Source organism: Zootoca vivipara, chromosome 1 (assembly GCF_965207765.1).
Source record: "Zootoca vivipara chromosome 1, rZooViv2.hap1.1, whole genome shotgun sequence".
Lineage (NCBI taxonomy): Eukaryota > Metazoa > Chordata > Lepidosauria > Squamata > Lacertidae > Zootoca > Zootoca vivipara.
Genome location: NC_142582.1, coordinates 89,757,725 through 89,776,905, shown reverse-complemented (window position 1 = coordinate 89,776,905; position 19,181 = coordinate 89,757,725). Strand labels below are relative to the sequence as shown.

At 41.6% G+C, this 19,181-nt stretch overlaps 1 protein-coding gene across 3 annotated transcripts in view; it reads right to left on the bottom strand.

Moving 5' to 3' along the window:
- SIPA1L1 (signal induced proliferation associated 1 like 1) overlaps nucleotides 1-17,657 on the bottom strand; it is a 154,185-nt gene extending 136,528 nt beyond the window's left edge. For 2 of the 3 annotated variants that reach the window (XM_035113061.3, XM_060273729.2), the window contains exon 1: nucleotides 17,081-17,657. The gene's annotated coding sequence lies outside the window, so the exon portion shown is untranslated. The remainder of the gene's footprint in view (nucleotides 1-17,080) is intronic. The other variant, XM_035113094.3, reaches the window with a different exon arrangement.
- Nucleotides 17,658-19,181: the final 1,524 nt, after the last annotated feature.

Below are 19,181 nucleotides of genomic sequence, written 5' to 3'. Positions count from 1 at the left end.
AAATATAAAAGAAAACACCTTCTCTGCTTAGAGCCTTTGGATCAGCAAATTTGGGAGGCTGAGCCACATGTCTGTACAGTGGTACCTCTGGTTACAAACGCTTCTGGTTACGAACGCTTTGGGTTGTGAGCTCCACTAACCCGGAAGTAGCTGTTCCTGGTTGCGAACTTTGCCCCAGGATGCGAACAGAAATTGCACACGCAGCAGGAGGCCCCATTTGTGAAGTTTGTGGGAAATTATGGAACTCCTTCCACAATGAAAATTTTGAGGCAAAGAATTTAAATATCAGTAGACAGGGATGTCAGCAATTTCCAGCTGATTATGCTAAATTCTGACTCCATCTGTTTCCATTCTGTGATTGGCTCTACCCCTGCACCACCACTTTGTGATTGGTGGTCCTCAGTAATTGTCAACCATCTCAAGTTGGCCCTAGTGGTAAGAAAGTTTGAGAATCCCTGCTCTAGGGCATCAGAAAGTTTTCTGATGCAAGTTATCCTATGCAAATTTCCAGATGATTTTCCAATTCAAATATTTCTGGAAAACCCACATCACTGGTACTGGGTTAAATAAGCTAGGAGAGCAATGAGGCAAGGATCTTGCTACTGAAGCAAACAGTTGCTCATAGGAGCTGATTTGGAGGGGAAGGTTTTATAAGACCTGTTATTGGCCCATTGGCTTGTGGGATTAGTGTGGGGTTAGTTAACAGTCAAGAGCCCTTGGATCAAAAAGTTTAATCTGGTTAACAGATGAGAGTGGTGGTGTGTGCAGGCGCTAAGACACTAAGTTGTCCCTGTTCAAGGTCTTCCCTAGAAGGGTACCTTTAGAGCAGAAACTCCTTCGACAACTCCAAGCTTAGCAGCAGATTATAATATTGTTCTTCAGTGCATGCTTCCAAGCACAGGGTGGCACAGAAGGTCCCAAACATTCTGCCTTTGGCTTGGAAGGGATATATTAACTTTGACATCATACTGATCACAGACAAGTGCCTCCACAGTGCAAAGACAATATCTCACCATTCTGGGACAAAGTCCTGGCATGTATAAATTTTGGCTGATTACAAAGACCAGCCAACATTTAGGAACTCTTGAATCCAGGTCTTCAACAAAAGCAAGCCATAATCTCTAACCCAGGGTGGGGGAACATTTTCAGCCCAAAGGCCACATTCCTTAATCAGTAACTTTTTTAGAGCTGCATGGAAAATATTTTTAAAGTGTTAGCCTGAAAAGAAACAGTCTGAGAACTTTGAATCAAAGACAATAGAATATATATGAGAAGCCAGAGGACCAAGTCACAAATGTACACATCTCTAACTTTTGAAAGTTGGCAGCCTATCACAGTAAATAAGAGGCATGTTTGAGTAGGATCTGAATAATGAATGTGCTCTGAACACAACTGGAGTGTTTACAGTAGTAAACTAATTTGCACTGCTCCAACTGTTCTAACAAAATCAATAGCAGAAAGTGTCAAACAAATAAAAGCTTTATGTGCAATTACAGCAATATAAATATTGATGCACAAAATATAACACATCCATCCACTAGATGATCAAACCTTCTTTTGGACATCCTCCATGAGACGCACCATAAGAACTTCCAAACACAAATGCATCAAACCTCTTCATTGCTTCCTGTTTTGTTTATTTTCCAACCATGCAAGGGACAACCTGCTACTCTTATTCTATAACTAAAGAAGTACCTAGCTATACAAAGCTCTACAAGGAGACGAAGTAAGGCCTGCATGTGCCTGCCAGAATCAAATTGCAAAGCCTAGTTTATATAAATAAAAAGGCAGTATAAGTGCAGTACTGTATATGATATGATATTATTTTTATATTTCCTTTCAGTGCAGAAGAATCACCAATAAAATAAACACCACAATAACACCAGGATTGTTCTGACAGTATTTAAGCCAGTAGTGCCTGAAGAGCACACATGTTAAGCAGTGAGGGTGATAAATTTAAGAACTGGGAAGAAGTTCAGAAATGAATTACCCCAGATCAGAAAACTATCCTTCATGGGCAGGGCCCAAATCCTGCCCAATTTCAAAAATGGCTCATAACAGGCTCACCCCAGTATCAACGAGTCCTTCCTGCCACCTGTCTCTCCCCTTTTTTCAAAAAGTGTCATTGCAAAAAAAGTAGGGGCCAATGGCAGGGAATACTGATATGTTGTAGAAATACTATCTTTGCCAGTAGAGGTAATGTTTGAGATCCAGGTGCCCATTAAGAGAATCCATTACAGTGGTACCTCGGTTTATGAACACAATTGGTTCCGGAAGTCTGTTCATAAACTGAAGCGTTCATAAACTGAAGCGAACTTTCCCATTGAAATTAATGGAAAGTGGATTAATCCGTTCCAGACGGTCCGCAGAGTAACTGTTCATAAACTGAAGCGAACTTTCCCATTGAAAGTAATGGAAAGTGGATTAATCCGTTCTGGACGGGTCCGCGGACTACTCAACCTGAAGCGTTCATAAACTGAAACATGGGTGTAATTGGTTCCGGAAGTCTGTTCATAAACTGAAGCGTTCATAAACTGAAGCGAACTTTCCCATTAAAAGTAATGGAAAGTGAATTAATCCGTTCCAGATGGGTCTGCGGAGTTCATAAACCGAAAATTCATAAACCGAGGTGTTCATAAACCGAGGTTCCACTGTACTACCAGGCAATGTGAGAGGCTGCATCCCTAATGCCTCCAACTCCAGCAACAAAGAGGATATCAAGAACTCTATTTCCCAGGCTCCCCAGCAACAATGGAAATCCCCTCTAGCATCCAGGCCTTTAAAAATATAGTATCTCTGGCACTGCTGGAATCCTCTAACCTACCCTTCCTGACACCATTAGTAATGGTAGGTTTTGGGGGAAAGGGCTGGAGAAACCAGGGCTGAGGGGGTACAGTGGAACCTCGGTTGTTGAACGTAATCCGTTCCGGAAGACGGTTTGACTTCCAAAACGTTCGACAACTGAGGCACAATTGCCGGTTGGAAAATTCCTTTGAAAAAATGGAGAAACACGTCTCGGAAGCCGTTCGACTTCAGAGGTGTGTTCGGAAACGGAAGCATTCACTTCCGGGCTGTCGGCGTTCGAGTTTCGAAATGTTCGGCTTCCGAAGCATTCAACAACCAAGGTTCCACTGTTTCTCTGAGCCTTGTCATTCTGAACTGTCTCAAATAATTCTTGGAAAGGACTCCAGTTTTTGCAAGAAACCAGAGAAACAGGGAACCAATTGCAATGTGGCATGGTTGTGGAGCAGCCCACCTTTCACTGTTTTAACTACTTGTGAAGCAAATAGTTTTCCCCACTTTTCTTTATGTGTCACTAATGGTAACATTATTCCTGCATTCCTAATATCATGGGGGTTGGAGGGGACAGGGGACGGGGCTAAGTCAGGACACGGTGGGACCATTCACAGGGATGAGCCGGGGGTGGGGGGAAGAGGGGACGTGATACGTCATGGGTCAGGTCAGGGTGGGCGGAATCACAGGGATAAGCTGGGGGGAGGGGACGGGATACATCATGGATCGGCACAGGGTGGGGGCAGTCACAGGGATTAGCCACAGCAACGTGTGGCAGGGCCAGCTAGTGACTTCTAAAAACATATGCCTGAAATTAGCAGAGGGAAAATGCTGCCCTTGAAGTCATAAATCTGCCCCCTCAGTGAGGTTCTTAATCACTTGGCAAGGCAGGTGCCCTGCTGTCTTGGACATGAAGTTCAGCACAAGACTCTGCTTGCAAATACAACCTAAAACAGGCCTGGCAGTGTGCATACAAAGCTGCAATAGGGTAGAGCACACATCTGCATTACACCACTGCTAGGCGAAATGGAAGGTGAACTATTTATTATTACGACACATTTAATTATTCACGTCTTTTTAAGTGGTGCTGTGGGAATCAATGCCAACATTCACTTGGAGTTCTGCAGGTACATTGCTGGTGCCTTCCTGCAACTTGCTCTTTAGTAATACAAAAGGTCCAGGGATGAATTCCAGTCTACACTCATTTCCACAGTTCCACAGTGAGATTAGTACAAATCCAAAGGGAAAGAGAATTTGAATGCCCAGTCCAGCTTAAAACAAAATTTTGCTACCGGTAATACTTAAGTCCTTCATCCAATGCAAAGCCCTGCATAGTCATCACTCTCTCCAAGAATCTACAAAATGCTGGTACTCATGTCAAATCTCACCCTTCCAGTTCTCCAGGTCTGGGTCTCTCTCTCTCTCACACACAAGTTAATCAACATTCTCTGCCCACTGAACATGCTGAGCACTCCAAGGACTGCTTAAAAAAAAATTAAAAAGTGATGGGGAGGAAAATATGCCAAAAGTGTTTTTGTACTTTTGCAAATCTCAAGATGCTCCAAGCCTAATGATACCTCCTAGTGTGGCTACTGTTGTTCTGGCTACATAAGCAAGTAAAGCAACAGCACTTACCAACTGGGTAAGAATATAGGGAGATAATGATAACAGTAAGACATGCGAGTAATGAAGACTTCCATAAGACACCAATGGTCAATATCTAGAACAGAACAGTTCTCACAAAATCCTTTCTGAATGAGTTTTTACTAATGTTATGCTAATGACATTTAAACTGCAACAAATTGAGGAAGTATTTATGTACAATAGGCCCCCAGCTGGCTCTAATCTCACCATTTATCAAAAACAAGTAATCAGGAGGAGATTTCCAAGCTAACTAGATGCAACTACTCATCTCACAGTATTTAACACAACCCTCGTTGAACACAAAAATGCGGATACAGATTGGTAGTAGCATTCACAATACATGCTGGAAATAATTTGTATTGCTGGAAATAATTCATAAAACTACATCCTCAATACTGGACTAATTTTTAAGTGTTTTCATTCCAATTTATTAATGAAGTAAAAGTGTTGTACAGGCTGACTCTCCAGAATTAATGAAAAGCCCAACACTTGACAATTCAATGCAACTTAATCCCCAGTAAATTAGTCCCACGACTTTTGTGTCTCCATTATACTGTAGTACAGGAGCTCCTCTGTACCAAACATTAAGGTATGCCAGTATACATGCACTGAGCTGTCGTAACTTTTTTTCCTGAATAGTGCATTATGAAGGTTATGTGCCTTTATACAAGGAGATAAAACTTTTCACAAAAAATAGCTAAATTTCATCCAATCTGTGGCTTGATATTTTACACCACAGTCATATTCATATTGTAAACTGCTTCAAGGGTTTTTTCTACAATCAAGTTGTATATAAATTTTACGAATTTTTTTTTAAAAAATTAATGTCTACTCAGAAGTAGGTTTCATTGGGTTTAAAATACATGGGTAAAAGAATGCAGTGATTGTGTGATTTCTGCCAAGTCATCAAGAAGTGGGGGGGGGGAGATATACAAACTGGCAATTTGCATGGGACATTAAGCCACAATTAAAATAAGCTACAGTTTTCATGTGAATGAGCAACATGCTGGTGCACACTGCTGAAACTTTTCCCCTGAACTTCCCACACTCCCAGGGAAAGAGCAATAGTCTGACTTGTCGTGTTTATTTCTCCCAGACAAACTCGCAAGAAATAAGTCAAGATGAACCGTTGTCTTCTGCTCATGGTTTGTTTGGAAAGAACAGGCAGCACAGCTGCAACACAAGCAGAAGCAGATAAGGAGCAAAGCAGCTGTTTCACATTAAACCATGGTTTATTTTAACTATGGCTTAAGGTAATATGCAAACTGAGTTTTCATGCAGCATTCTATGGTCTTTTTAACCTGTATTTCTTTAGTGTGAGACGTGTGTTTTACACTGAGCTCAGGTTCTGGGCAACAGGTTATTATGAACACTGTGAATTATACCTTTATAACTTGAAAAGGTTTGTACTGGTGTTGGAATAACTTACATGTATCAGCAAGTTTTAGTCACCCAGTCGTATAAATCATATCCTAGCTTATTACTACAGCTCTGGTAGCAAAGCAATGCATTATGTTGTACCGGTAGCATCATCAAGGGAACAGAATCTATTCAATTCATGTCACAGACTACACTGGTGCCCTTTGGCAAGGAATTCTGCACATCAGTTAACACAATGACAAATAGAAAAAACAAGGACCTCATTTCCAAGGGTCAGTTGGGTATGTCTGTTGAAGAGACTACTATAAATGCTCCATTGCAGGGGTATGGAACCTGTGGTCTTTCAGATTCCCATCATCCCTGGCCACTGGACATGCTGGATGGGGCTGATGGGAGCTGGGGTATGTCATCTGGAGGACCACAGGTCCCCTCTCCCCTGCTGTACTAGGATACCACAATGCCAGTATTTGACTGCTGGGGGAAGAGCTCACACTTATATAAGAATTGCAATGAGCCTCATTACGGGCTCAGGGCGGCTAACACTAGATATAAAACAATTGATTTAGATAGAACTTAAAAACAAGATTAAACACAACATTAAAATTAAAATGCAGCCTCATACGGAAAGGAAAAAGGGAAAGGGAAAGTGGGGGAGGGAATCAAGTTGGGTCCAGGCCAAAGGCCAGGTGGAGCAACTCTGTACTGTACCCTTCATATAGAGACACAAAGGTACCATTCCCCCACCCCAATGCTTTTAATGAAACATGGAATGTGACATCAGTTGAAAGGTATGTGTAAATACTATTAGTAATCATTCAACTTTCTATGATATTCCATGTAATTTGCTTTCTCCAATTAGGGCTCATTTTATATAGTAATAAAAATAAAAGACCCCTGGATAGTTAAGTCCAGTCAAAGGTGACTATGGGGTGTGGCGCTCATCTCGCTCCAGGCCAAGGGAGCCAGCATGACAGAATATGTAGTAATATATAGTAATATCTTCAGCCATTAAGAATGATTGTAAGCAATGGGATAGATTAAATCTAAGTTGTTATTTTAATCAATGTGAATTTCTGAGCACTTAAAAAAAAAGCATCAGCAGCAAAACTGTTACACACCTTTTATCATCAACAGACCCATGCAGGTGCACCAACCAATTCCAATGCATGTCTTGCATCACAGAATGCATACAAAAACAAGCCCTGTTTGTGTTTAATATTATAGTCCTTAACTGCAAGAATAGGCATGAAACACCCACATACGAAAGCACAGCCAAGAGCTGCTATTATGCACGACCACCTGTAAAATATTGTTGAACCAGTGCGCACTGCATCACAAAATCTGCTCTTTCTCCAATAAAACACCAGAGAGGTGCAGATAAGCGAAAAAGTCAATCTTTCCAATAGTCAAGGCAACCTAGAATGAAAATTATAATTGTAACTGCCAGGAATCCCTTTAAAGAAAGGTCTAAATCCCTTAGGATGCACACTTACATCAACACAACCCACTTCACAAGTACCGTGTTTCTCATATTATAAGACATGTCTTATATTTATTTTTTCCTCAAAAAAACACACTATAGCTTATTTTCAAGGGATGTCTTATTTTTTTCCTCCTCCTCCTGCCGTGGCCGGCATTGCTGCTGCGCCTATTACTATGTCTTATTTTCGGGGTATGGCTTATATTCCTTGAATGCTTAAAAATCCTGCTATGGCTTATTTTATGGGTATGTCTTAAAATATGAGAAACAGGGTACTAAATACTTCCCAGTAGTAACAGCAGAAGTGAGAGCACAGCTGCATCGATGACTTACTCTTTAAAAGAAAACAAAATTACAGTTCTGCATCACTAAAAAGAAGATCTATTGATAGCGGCTTGCTGCTCAGGCAGCTATTGCCCAGACAGCTCATTATTTGGTAAATCAGTCGTCATCATCTTGCTACTCCAGGTACACTTGGAAAACATCACACACTACTGGCAAATATGCAAACCTTCCACCTACCCTTGGACCAAGCAAGTCCCATGCATTCAGAACCACGAGGCTTACAGCAGCCTTCCCCAACCTAGTGCCCTCCAGATGTTGAACCACAATTCCTGTCATTCCTTGCCATGTTCGTTGGGGCTAACAGCAGTTGTAGTGCAAATCATCCAGAGGGCCCTAGGTTGAAGAAGTTGCCTTGGAGACTCAAAAAAAGACAGATCACAGCCATCTGTCTCCCACCAAGCATGGGTGCTTAAAACAGTACTGATGCTCCTGGTTCAAACTAGCTTTGGAGTAAAAAACCTGGACCTACGTTCTTTAAATATTGGCATCATTCCCATGTGCACCCTCTCAGCAACGCCACCTTAACAATGCCATCAATTCACAATAACCGAATAATAATTAATTTTATATTCCTTTTATCATTTTTAACAGATTATGAAACACTTAGACTTAAAGCATTCTACCCCCCCCAACAACTGCATATGTAAAAAGAACAATTCATAAAATTGCAGATTTTGAAAACCACTGACCACACAATTGCTCTATTAAAGTAACTATTATCACTTTTGCATTACAGAAGACAAAGGGAAAGGCCATGGATTAGCAACTGGGTAGTGAGGATCTGGGACACAGTGTGTCTGGGCAGGCATATATAAAGGATACAGCTGGCAGAAAATGGATAAGCAGAAAGAACCAACCAGAAAATCCTTAGCTGAAAAAGCATTAAGCTTTTACTTCCAAACCCGTTTCTCTGCACTTTTCAAGAATTCTGCTAGCACAAATATAGCATGTCCCTTTCAAGTTTTAGAAGGCATGAAGGGGTCCTCATAGGGAGTGAGGCCCCACCAATACAGTCATACCTCATGTTACGGATGCTTCAGGTTACGTGTTTTTGGGTTGCAGACTGCAGGAAACCCAAAGTAGCGGAATGGGTTACTTCCTGGTTTCGCTGCTTGGGCCTGTGCGGAAGCGGAAGCGCTAAATCGCACTTGCGCAGAAGCGCCAAATTGAGCTGGCGCTCCACTTTAGGGTGCGAACGCTGCGGGTTGCGGACGTGCCTCCGTCATGGATTACATCCGCAACTCGAAGTTCCACTGTAACTGACTGTAAGGTCAAATGGCCTTTCCTGACCCTATCCTGATGTCTACATGTTATGTGTGGACCTCTGCAGGTGGAAAGTCTATACAGCTATGGGCTTCTCCAAGAACCAGAACCCTGATCATGGAATACTGCAGCTCCGAGGGGAGCCTATGCAGATAAACTGTTTCCTTGTAGATGCCCATGCCCCATACATGGACAGTGGGAAGCCAAGCAACTTCAGGGACGAGTCATCCAAGTGGCTCCATTCCCCAGTAACACATGAGGACTCATTCATGTTTATAAGGCACAAAGACGGATTGCAATAAAATACAACTGCAAGAAGTAGTGATAATCAAAATTACATTTTGCAGAATTGCAACATTAAGTACTGTAGTTAAAATTAGCCATGGCAATTCTGGATCAATTTATATTCAAAAATAGCTCATCTGCACTTAAACCTCAGAGAAGTTAAAAAAGGACAAAAGCAGATCTATATAAAGACTAAATTGCTTATGGTGATGGCACAACACAGTTTATATTGCCTAACCTAAGGAAGAGATATGGTCAGCTTTTGACTTAGCTAACTACCAATTAACTGAATGAAATTAAGATTTTTAGCAGCATTAGGGTAAAAAAAGATTTGAACCCAAAGATTGTAGGACTCATGTGCCCTGAACACACTCTCAGAATAAATATTCTAATGCTATCTTAAAAAATAAAATCGTAAGTATTTGTTTCCAGGCCCTGTTTAAAATTCTGGTTATAACATCTAAAGACATATATGGTTTGGGACACTTGAAGGACCTAGAGGCACACAAGGGCACTCTCTCCTCCTGTGGTTTCCAGCAACTGGTAGGCCTATCCTATCCAGTAGCATTACTGCGTCTAACAGTGGAGGCAGAACATAGCCACCATGGCTCATAGCCATTGACAGCATTCTCCATTTATTCATCTAATCCACTTTTGAAGCTATCAAAATTGGTGACCATCACTGCCTCCTGTGGGAGTAAGTTCCACAGTTTGCTGTTTATATGCTGTTTATAAACTATGTGATGTTATAAATAAATGTGGTGATATGAATAAACAAGAGTTTAAAGCAGGCTTCCTCAATCCTCCAGATGTTTTGAGACTACAATTCCCATATCCCTGACCACTGGTCCTGCTAGCTAGGGATCATGAGTGTTGTAGGCCAAAAACATCTGAAGGGCCAAGGTTGAGGAAGCCTGGTTTAAAGCATGGGTAGGCAAACTAAAGCTTGGGGGCCAGATCCAGCCCAATCGCCTTCTAAATCCAGCCCGCAGACAGTCCAGGAATCAGCATGTTTTTACATGATTAGAATGTGCCCTTTTATTTAAAATGCATCTCTGGGTTATTTGTCGGGCCTGCCCAGTGTTTTTACATGAGTAGAATGTGTCCTTTTATTTAAAATGCATCTCTGGGTTATTTGTGGGGCATAGGAATTCGTTCTCCCCCCCCCAAAAAAATAGTCCGGCCCCCCACAAGGTCTGAGGGACAGTGGACCGGACCCATGCTGAAAAAGTTTGCTGACCCCTGGTTTAAAGTCACAGACAACAGGTACTGAGCATAAATAAAAGGATGAACATGTTCATTATTCTCCAATTGATAAATTACCAAATGGGAAAACAGGAAACTGCTTTATACCAAGTCAGAACATTTGTCCATCTTGCTTGATTATAGTATTATCATAATGATGAGCAACTGCTCTTTAGTTTCAGATCAGAATAATTCCCAGCCTTAAGTAGAGATCCCAGTGACTGAACCTGGGATCTTTTGCATGCAAAGCATGGGTTCTCCCATCCAGCTACAGTCATACAACTATCATTTATATTAATCAGAAATTAAAGTGGTCAACTGTCAGTGATGACAGTTAAGTGATGAGAACATTTCTCAAGAACTGGGTATCAAGCATTAATAGAAAAATATCAGATCCAAACATGTTTCAATCTACAGCTCTCTTCATTATTCTTAAGATCATTAAGGACTTTTAAGATGAGTGGGAGAAGGATAATTAGCCTCATCAAACCTTAGACGTAGCCTAGTCAGGTTTGTAGAGTTAGGTTCTTGGTGAGAGGGAGAGGTCTCTAGAGAACTGTATTAAAATTTGTTTCAAACTCTGGCCTTCTCAATGGTTGTGGCACACTTTTATTATACTTTGGTGGGTAGAATTTGATTTCTCAACAAAATCATTGCATCTACATATATTTCCAGGTGGAGCTGGGATTAAATCAAATCTTCACTTAAAGAAAATTTTGTTTTGAAATGGAAACCAAACCACATTTTCCCCTGCATTTGTGTAGGAATCAAAATGCCTTCACACCAACTGCCTGTCATGTTTAATATAGCTAAGTTTGCAGTAATAGTTTTCCAACTCAGGAAAGCCTATGAGTCTAGCCTTGCAACCTGAGATACATGGCACATGTGCATATATGTTTTATATTTCATGTGTTCTACTGCATGTGTTTTAGTATGCTTTTTCTATTATTTTAGCTTGTCTGTTAGAATGTTTGCTCATTTCCCCCGGCTATAACCTGAACCAATGAATTTTGGTTTAGATAACTTATGGCACAGAATTTGATTGGGGGAGGGTGAGTCTACTGATTCTTCTGGACGTTTTACAGCTTCTGATGCCATTGACCATAATAACCTTTCTGGTGCAACTCTCTAGGATGAAACTTGGAGGCACAGTGTAATATGACTACGGTCCCTTTCTGGGGTTAAAACCCCAGAATATGATGCTGGGAGACTTTTGTTCCATCCCTTGGCCATTGATATTTAGGGGTAATTGGACATCTAGCCCTAAAGTTCTGTCTTTGTTCTCATGCTTTTCAACAGGTACTGTATATAAAACCACAGAGAGAAAGCAACTGATGGTTTGAGCAGAGGTAGCATTAATATGTGGATGAAACACAGTTCTATCTTTCTTTTCCACCATCTAATTCCAGGGACGTAACCCTGAATAGGTGATCTGGGAAGCTCCAGGGTTACATGAGATGTTTACAAGATTCACCATTACTGTACATAAACCTTTGCTATCAAAAACGAATGAGTACTTGTAAGCAGTAAGGAACTAAAAAATGTTAAGGAGTAACAACTGGATAAAAATGATAACAAAATGCAGAGAAGATGTAAAGAATCAGTAGAAAGGGATGGAAGGAAGTCTTAAGGTTTAAGGAACCTGAAAAGAAGGTTTGTAAAATAGTAGGATTCCTTATTAAAAGTTCAAATTGTGGTTTGATTTCTGTATCTGTTTTTTATTGCTTACTATCTGTGAAAATTAATTTAAAAAATTACAAAAAACACACACTAATGAGTACCAACAATAGTGAAGAAAGTTAATTCCATGATGCAATTGTAGAGAACTAAAATAATAAGAGCAACCTAGAAGATCCCATATTTAATACAAAATAAATAGCTATTGAAATAATTAACAGTATGAACAATCATCACTAAGTTTATTTTTCTTATCACTTGCAGGTGTCCAATTCACTAAAGTGTTACTTTTTTAAAATCAGCTTTATATCTCAAATGAGAATCAAAATGAAGCAAACAATGTATAAATATGTATCAACTGGGGAATCTTACGTTAACAGAGATTCTTGGGAAGCAAATTCACTGAGTCATATCTCCCTGGAAACATGAAACTAAGAACAATCCAGCACATTTTCATCTGATTATAAGATGATACTCAACACACAATTACCCTTCTTAAAATAAAAAAATATATCCAGATCTACCAAGAGCCATGGATCATCACATTCAGGTTCCTTTCACATTGAATTAATTCAACTGATTTAAAAATGACAGATTGGTCTATCTACGAGTATATAGAAAATTAGCCAACAAACCCTGTGATAGAATCTCCCCCTACCTAAAATTCAAAGGAGCATGGCATTTCCCCCTAGTTGACAGTAGCTTGATATCAAAAGAAATCCAGCATACACACACATTTACAAAAACACTACAAAACTATATACCAAATTTCTGAAGAATTAAAAATAAAACTACTGAAATGATGTTAATGGGGGGGGGGACCCAAGGTATGAATCACCAGTTATATATTTGAAAAATTCAGTACATCCAAGTATATACTATACTGGAGTTAAGTGATAGATGCTTCTATAAACAGTGATAGATGCTTCTAGCTAAATAACACCCAAAAAGTACTTTGCTGACATACCAGAAGTAATCCCAACTTTCACTATAAATAGTTTAGAGGTGGTGGTAAGAAAATAGTTGTTAGACAAGTGATCAACCTGCAGGATTTACACTTTTGAAAGCAACACTGGAGCTTTTTCTGCATCCCAGTGGGGTATCCTGAATGTCCTGTAAGCAGTGAATATTAAGCAGCAAGTCCCTTGGTGTAAAGCCTATACTACTGCTATGGAGAAATCTGTGCCCCTTTCTCTCATTGAAGAGACAAACGATGGTAGTATAAATAAATAAGGATGGATACAAAAGAAATTCAAGGGGCACACAATCCTCTCTCTCCCTCTTTCAGAGTTTGTAGGTTGTCTAAAACAATGCCGGTCTTCCAGCTTTTCAATTTGTCCTTCTCCATGTACTGTACAAAAAAAACGAAACCCTAGTTGAACATACAGAATAGTAAGAAGAGAATAAATAAAGATAAGATCCAACATGTTTCAAAATAATAATAATAATTATACTTGATACAATCTAGTTAAGATACTAGTGGTATACATCAGATACAAAGCAGTTTCATAAACTGTTTGAAAGTGGGGTTGTTGTTTTTAAGTTAACAGTCTTGGTTTTAACAAAACATTTAAAATAAATGTTCTAGTATTTCACTATACAGTAATACATTTGACCATTACGTGGGAGGTCCAGTCATACTCCCCTAGATTCTATCTAGGGAAGGGATGGGAACCTATAGCCCTCCACATGTTTTCAGACTAAAATTTACATAATCTCTGACAATATACCATGCTGTCTGGGGTTGGTGGGAGTTGTAGGCAAACAGTGTCTAGAGCAGGCATAGGCAACCTTGGTTTTTCAGATGTTTTGGAACTAGAACACCCACGATCCCTAGCTAACAGGGCCAGTGGTCAGGGATCATGGGAGTTGTAGTACAACTCCCATGATCCCTGACCACTGGCCCTGTTAGCTAGGGATCATGGGTGTTGTAGTTCCAAAACATCTGGAGAGTCAAATTGCCTATGCCTGATCTAGAGGGCCACAGGTTCACCAATCCACTCTGGGTCCTATGTAAGAGATTCTGCAACCCTGCTCTTCCCCAGAGCTCTGCATCCAAGTTGGGAGGGTAGGCTTGAAATTGTCAAAAAAAAGTATCTCTTTCCACATATGCAGAGCTGTATACAGGGCTGGGATAACAGAAGAAGAGCCACATGCTATTTCAATTCGTACTATATGTTTCTTTAATCCAAATTCAAATGTACAACTGCTAGTACAAATGTCTACATATCAAGCTCAAACCTAACACCACCATAGAAGTAACATTCATTGAACCACCAATATCACCAACATTTCAAACAAAAGATACAGCTATTACCTACTCAGTACTTTGTTCATCTGCTTAGGTAAACTGACCCAAAGTAAATCCAACTGCATATACAATTGATACCTCTATTGTAAACTGACTTGAAGGAGTTTACTCTCAAAGGCAGCATAAGAGAGAAGATGCTTTAACAAAAATTTGAATACTATCTAAATGATATTATACTGCATTATGCAAAAACTGGTTAAAACAAGAAGGCAAACTATAAGCACAGCAAAACACAATTGGGTGTAAGAATAGACATGTTCAGGCAAGCACAATTTGATGAGTAACTAAAAACTTAAGGCTGCTGGTTGCAGGCAACCAATATTTAACACACATACAAATGTATAAGTGCTCGTGCACCTTGTATACAACAAACAAATGATCTGGAAAAGTGATTCCTGGATATTCTTCAACTGCTTCCTTCCCCCAACAGGTGATCAGCACTGATCATTTACTATGCAGAGGTAAAAGAAGGACCCCTCAAACAGAATAGTGTGTGCACAAGGCTCTTGCTGGTTGACCATCACTGTACTAGTTTCTTCAAAATACTTTAAAAATATAGTAAAGTTGCACCTGGTTAACCTCTGGACAGTTAACTTAGGAAATGGAGGTAGTGAAATATAAATGCAATGAAAACCTTTTGCAATAAATACTATTGTCAGAAACTTAAGTTTCCACTTTCCCTTATGCCTCAAAGGCAGAACAAGGAGCCGTACTGTTGAACTGCACTGCTCAAAAATAAATTGCTATACTCCCAACTCTATATGAAACTGGAGACACCTATTGCACAACCAACAAGAAGCACCAAAAGAAAATCCTTTATGAAGCTTGTTTACAATTTAAATCCATAAAGTGAACATGCACCACATGCAATGTGCACAGGAGTGGAAAAGAGGAGGGTCCAGGTCAGTTTCATCATGAAAGGCAAAATTTAAAGAGGAAGGGCCAATCTTCATTCATCCAGATAGACTAACTGGGAATCTAATGAAACCTGACACCTCTACTCTAAAGGGAAATTCTGCTAAGGATCCACACTTAGCAGAATCACCAAAAACCCAAGAAACAGTAGTCAGATTTTTAAATCATCCTGGACAAAATGAAGTAAGAAAAAAATAAGTCTGGGTTTGTAGTAGAAAAAAAATGAACAGCAGCAGTCAAGGTTAGACAAGGAGAATTTCCTACTAAAAGCATTTTCTGTCCTATTCCCCCCAAATGCAGACAAGTGCACTCCTCAGCAATAAACATAATCCATGATTATCCAATAGATATGCATACATTAATTTTAAATCTACACCATGTGGCAGAACTGTTACTAAAAATGTAACATTTAGAACATAAAATAAAATGTAGTTTTACTTCACTTATAATCCATTTTGTTGGCAACCATCCGCCTCGGGAGACAATGGAAAAGTGTGCCTATTTTTATTTTAAAAACAAACCTGTTCAAAGCTACCTGTTCTACAAGATCCAGTTTTAAAGCATTCCCTATTCACTTATCTGAACTACAGGGAAAGAAACTACCATTCGTTTCATTCTTCCACTCCCTTTCCCACACTATAAACATTCAGATTATCCCCAACGGCATTACCTTTGAATTAGCTAATAATTATCACAGTGTCCAAACTGGTTCAGAAGAAAATAACTACAGCAAGGCTGACAACTAAAACTGCTGACTCTTTTGACCCATTCCCCCAACCACCCAAAAAATGATGGGGGAACACAGATGAAGAAAACCTTTCCACAGCAACCGCCTATCGGTTCTGCCCACAGGAAAAATAATCAACTTGGTCAAAAGGTTTTGGGAGAAATACGAGTCCTCTTCTCCCTCCCGCACTCTCTTTTTTTTGGGGGGGGGGTGGAAGAGAAATGAATCCAATGAGTACCAGAAGGCCGGGGAGGGGGAGAGAAGGAAAGCCAAGTGAATACCGCTGCTTCTTTTTTCCTTGTTTAAACTGGGGGCAGGGTGAGCAAGTCAGCTCCGAATCTCGCTGGTCAGTTGCAGGCGCAGCTCGCAGACTTTCCGTGCAGCTCATTCTCGGGGATATAGGAAATATTTGGGCAGGGGGCGCTGAAAAGAGTCTTTCTCTCTCCAATGAATCGAAGGGGGGAGAGGGAGGCTCCCGGTTTAATGAATTGGGGAGCAGAGGGGGCGACCATCATGCAGCAGCAGGACTTTGGGAAGGTGCGGGGTGGGGGTGGGGGCGGTGGAAATCAATAGCACATAAAACTCAAGGTCTCGGGAGTCAAAGGGAAGGGGGAAGGGAAAAGGCGCTTTAGGAGCAAGGTTTTCGGAGAAGTGGGATTAGAGCGGGGAAAGAGGGGCGTGTTGCCTCCACCCGTTTCATTCAGGTCTTCAGGTTCCTCCCGCTGCGACTACCAGGGGCTTTTTTTGTGGGGGGGGAGACTTAGGTTGGAGGACGGGGGGGCGTGTTGGTTGGTGTGCTGTCGTTGCCCCGTCAGTATGCAGAGGAGACTAGAAATATGTATGTGTGCATGCATATTTGTGTGTGTGCGCGCGCGCGTGTCTCGTCAGGTTCAGCCGCACTCGGGGGCAGCAGAGGAAAGTGGGGTGGGGGGGGTCTGAAGCCGTACCCCCTCCCCGCTGCCCAGCCCAGCCTCGCTCAGCTACCTGCCTCCCTGCTTCCCTCCCCAGAACTCACCCAACAAAGTTGCTGCTGCTTCTGCGTGCGCCGCTGCTCGCTCCCTCTCCAGCGCCCGGGATGAGCTCACCCAGCAAGCTTGCCTCGCTCCGCCTGCTTACCAGTCCAACTCTCGCGAGAAGCCGCGTGGCTGCGGCCATCGGCGCGCGCCGCGCCAAAGAGTGGGACCCGAGCAGCCTCGGCAGTTACTATGGCAACTGCCAAGCGCCGGGCCTAGCGGTGGACCGCGAAGCCTTGCGAGCCCAGGCAAAGAAAGGGGGAAAGGGGGCTCTGCTCCGGAGGGTGTTGTCGCTGCGGTAGCCTGTCCTCCGCAGCGGCTCTGAAAGTCGAGGCACGCTTCGCGCCCTTGCAGTTGCAGCAGTGGCTCTACGGACGAAGGCGGAGGAAAGGCGCCCCCAGCAGCTTCTTCCCGGTTCGCGGCTATGCAGCCAACCTACCGATAATACCTAATGCGGCTGCTAAATTCTCGCCCGTTATTTTTCCTACATAAATCCAGCGTGGACTCGGAGACTGTCCTTGGGAACTTACTGCAAAAAAAGTGCAGAAGCCTTCCTGTGCAGCGACTTCCGTGCAAAGCAGTGGCTTTTTCCATCAAGCCATGCACGAACACACAGCGGGTGGATACACAAATTAGCGATCAACAACCCAGTGCTATGCACTCTGCAAGTCTCGCTGATATTTGTAGGGCTTGCTCCCAAATAACTACCAAATAACTGCGTAAAATTCAATTTGATTGAATTCGGCTGCAACCAGCAGACACAGGCATAAAGCTCCAATAATCCAGCCACAGGAACAGATGCCACAGACCTTACTTCAAAGTAAATAAACGCAGATTTTGTTTTTTAAAAAAATATGAGAATGCATTTTTCATTTCAAGAAGGGGACCTTGGGGTAACACACAAGCTCCTCCTGCTCCCTGTTTTATCTTCACAACACAACCCTGTGATGTAGTTTAGGTTGAGAGTGAGTGACTGGCCCAGGCTGTGTAGGGAGCTTCATGGCAGAGGGGGGATTTGAACCTGGACCTCCTTCTACTTCACAAGCTGACTATCCGTGCATTGGGCAGGGGAGGGGGCATGGGAAGTAACCATGGTGCTGTTTAACTACATGTGTTTGGATCCGTACAGTCATTAAAGAGTTATTTTAAACTAAAATGCAACAAATGCTGCAGAGTGAGGGGATACTTGTGGCTCACCACTATATTAAACTGTGGCACTCAAGCAACCACATCCTACACAGCTATCTGAATAGCGCTGAATGCTTTCTGTGTGGGAAGGACCATATTTTCACAGGTAAAAAATAGTGCACAATGACTTGGAAAACCATTATATCCCTGAACAGAAGGGCAATTTGAGGGATTACAGGCTGTTTGTGTATGCAAAAAGGGGGGTACACATTTACAACAGCATGCACCTGTAAACTGAACAAATATATTTATTTTTCTGTGCTTTTGCTGGTCAAAAAAAAAGTGTCCCCGAATCTGTTCATTTCATGTGATGTGAATGGTCTATGGTTCAATCCTAGCAATGTTCATTTGCAAGTTGTTGTTGTTTAGTCGTTTAGTCGTGTCCGACTCTTCGTGACCCCATGGACCTTAGCACGCCAGGCACTCCTGTCTTCCACTGCCGCCCGCAGTTTGGTCAAACTCATGTTCGTAGTTTCGAGAACACTGTCCATTTGCAAGTAAGTCATTTGCAAGTAAGTCTCATTAATTTCAATAGCACTTACTTCCAAGTAATTGTTTAAGATGCTTCAGAAGGCCTTTAGAAGTAGAGTACAGCTGGATATAAGATGCATGCCCCCATCTCACTTTTTCCTTCTTGACCCTGTCTTGCCCATCTATTTCTGATATGCAGGGTCTAGTCCACTCCTGGCACCAGATATATGTGAAATAGTAGAATTAGTGGATACACTAGAAAAGCAGACAGCCTGCTCAAATTCAGTGTAAGCAATCCAAGTGAACACCACATCAGACAGACAAGTTTACTGCAATGCAGACATGGCCTATTAAAGGAAGCACAACTTAAGTTATTGTGTTCCACTTCATTAAGGTCAGTTCCCAAAGTAAGGCACACAGCTCTTGTTCTAGCAACTTACAAAT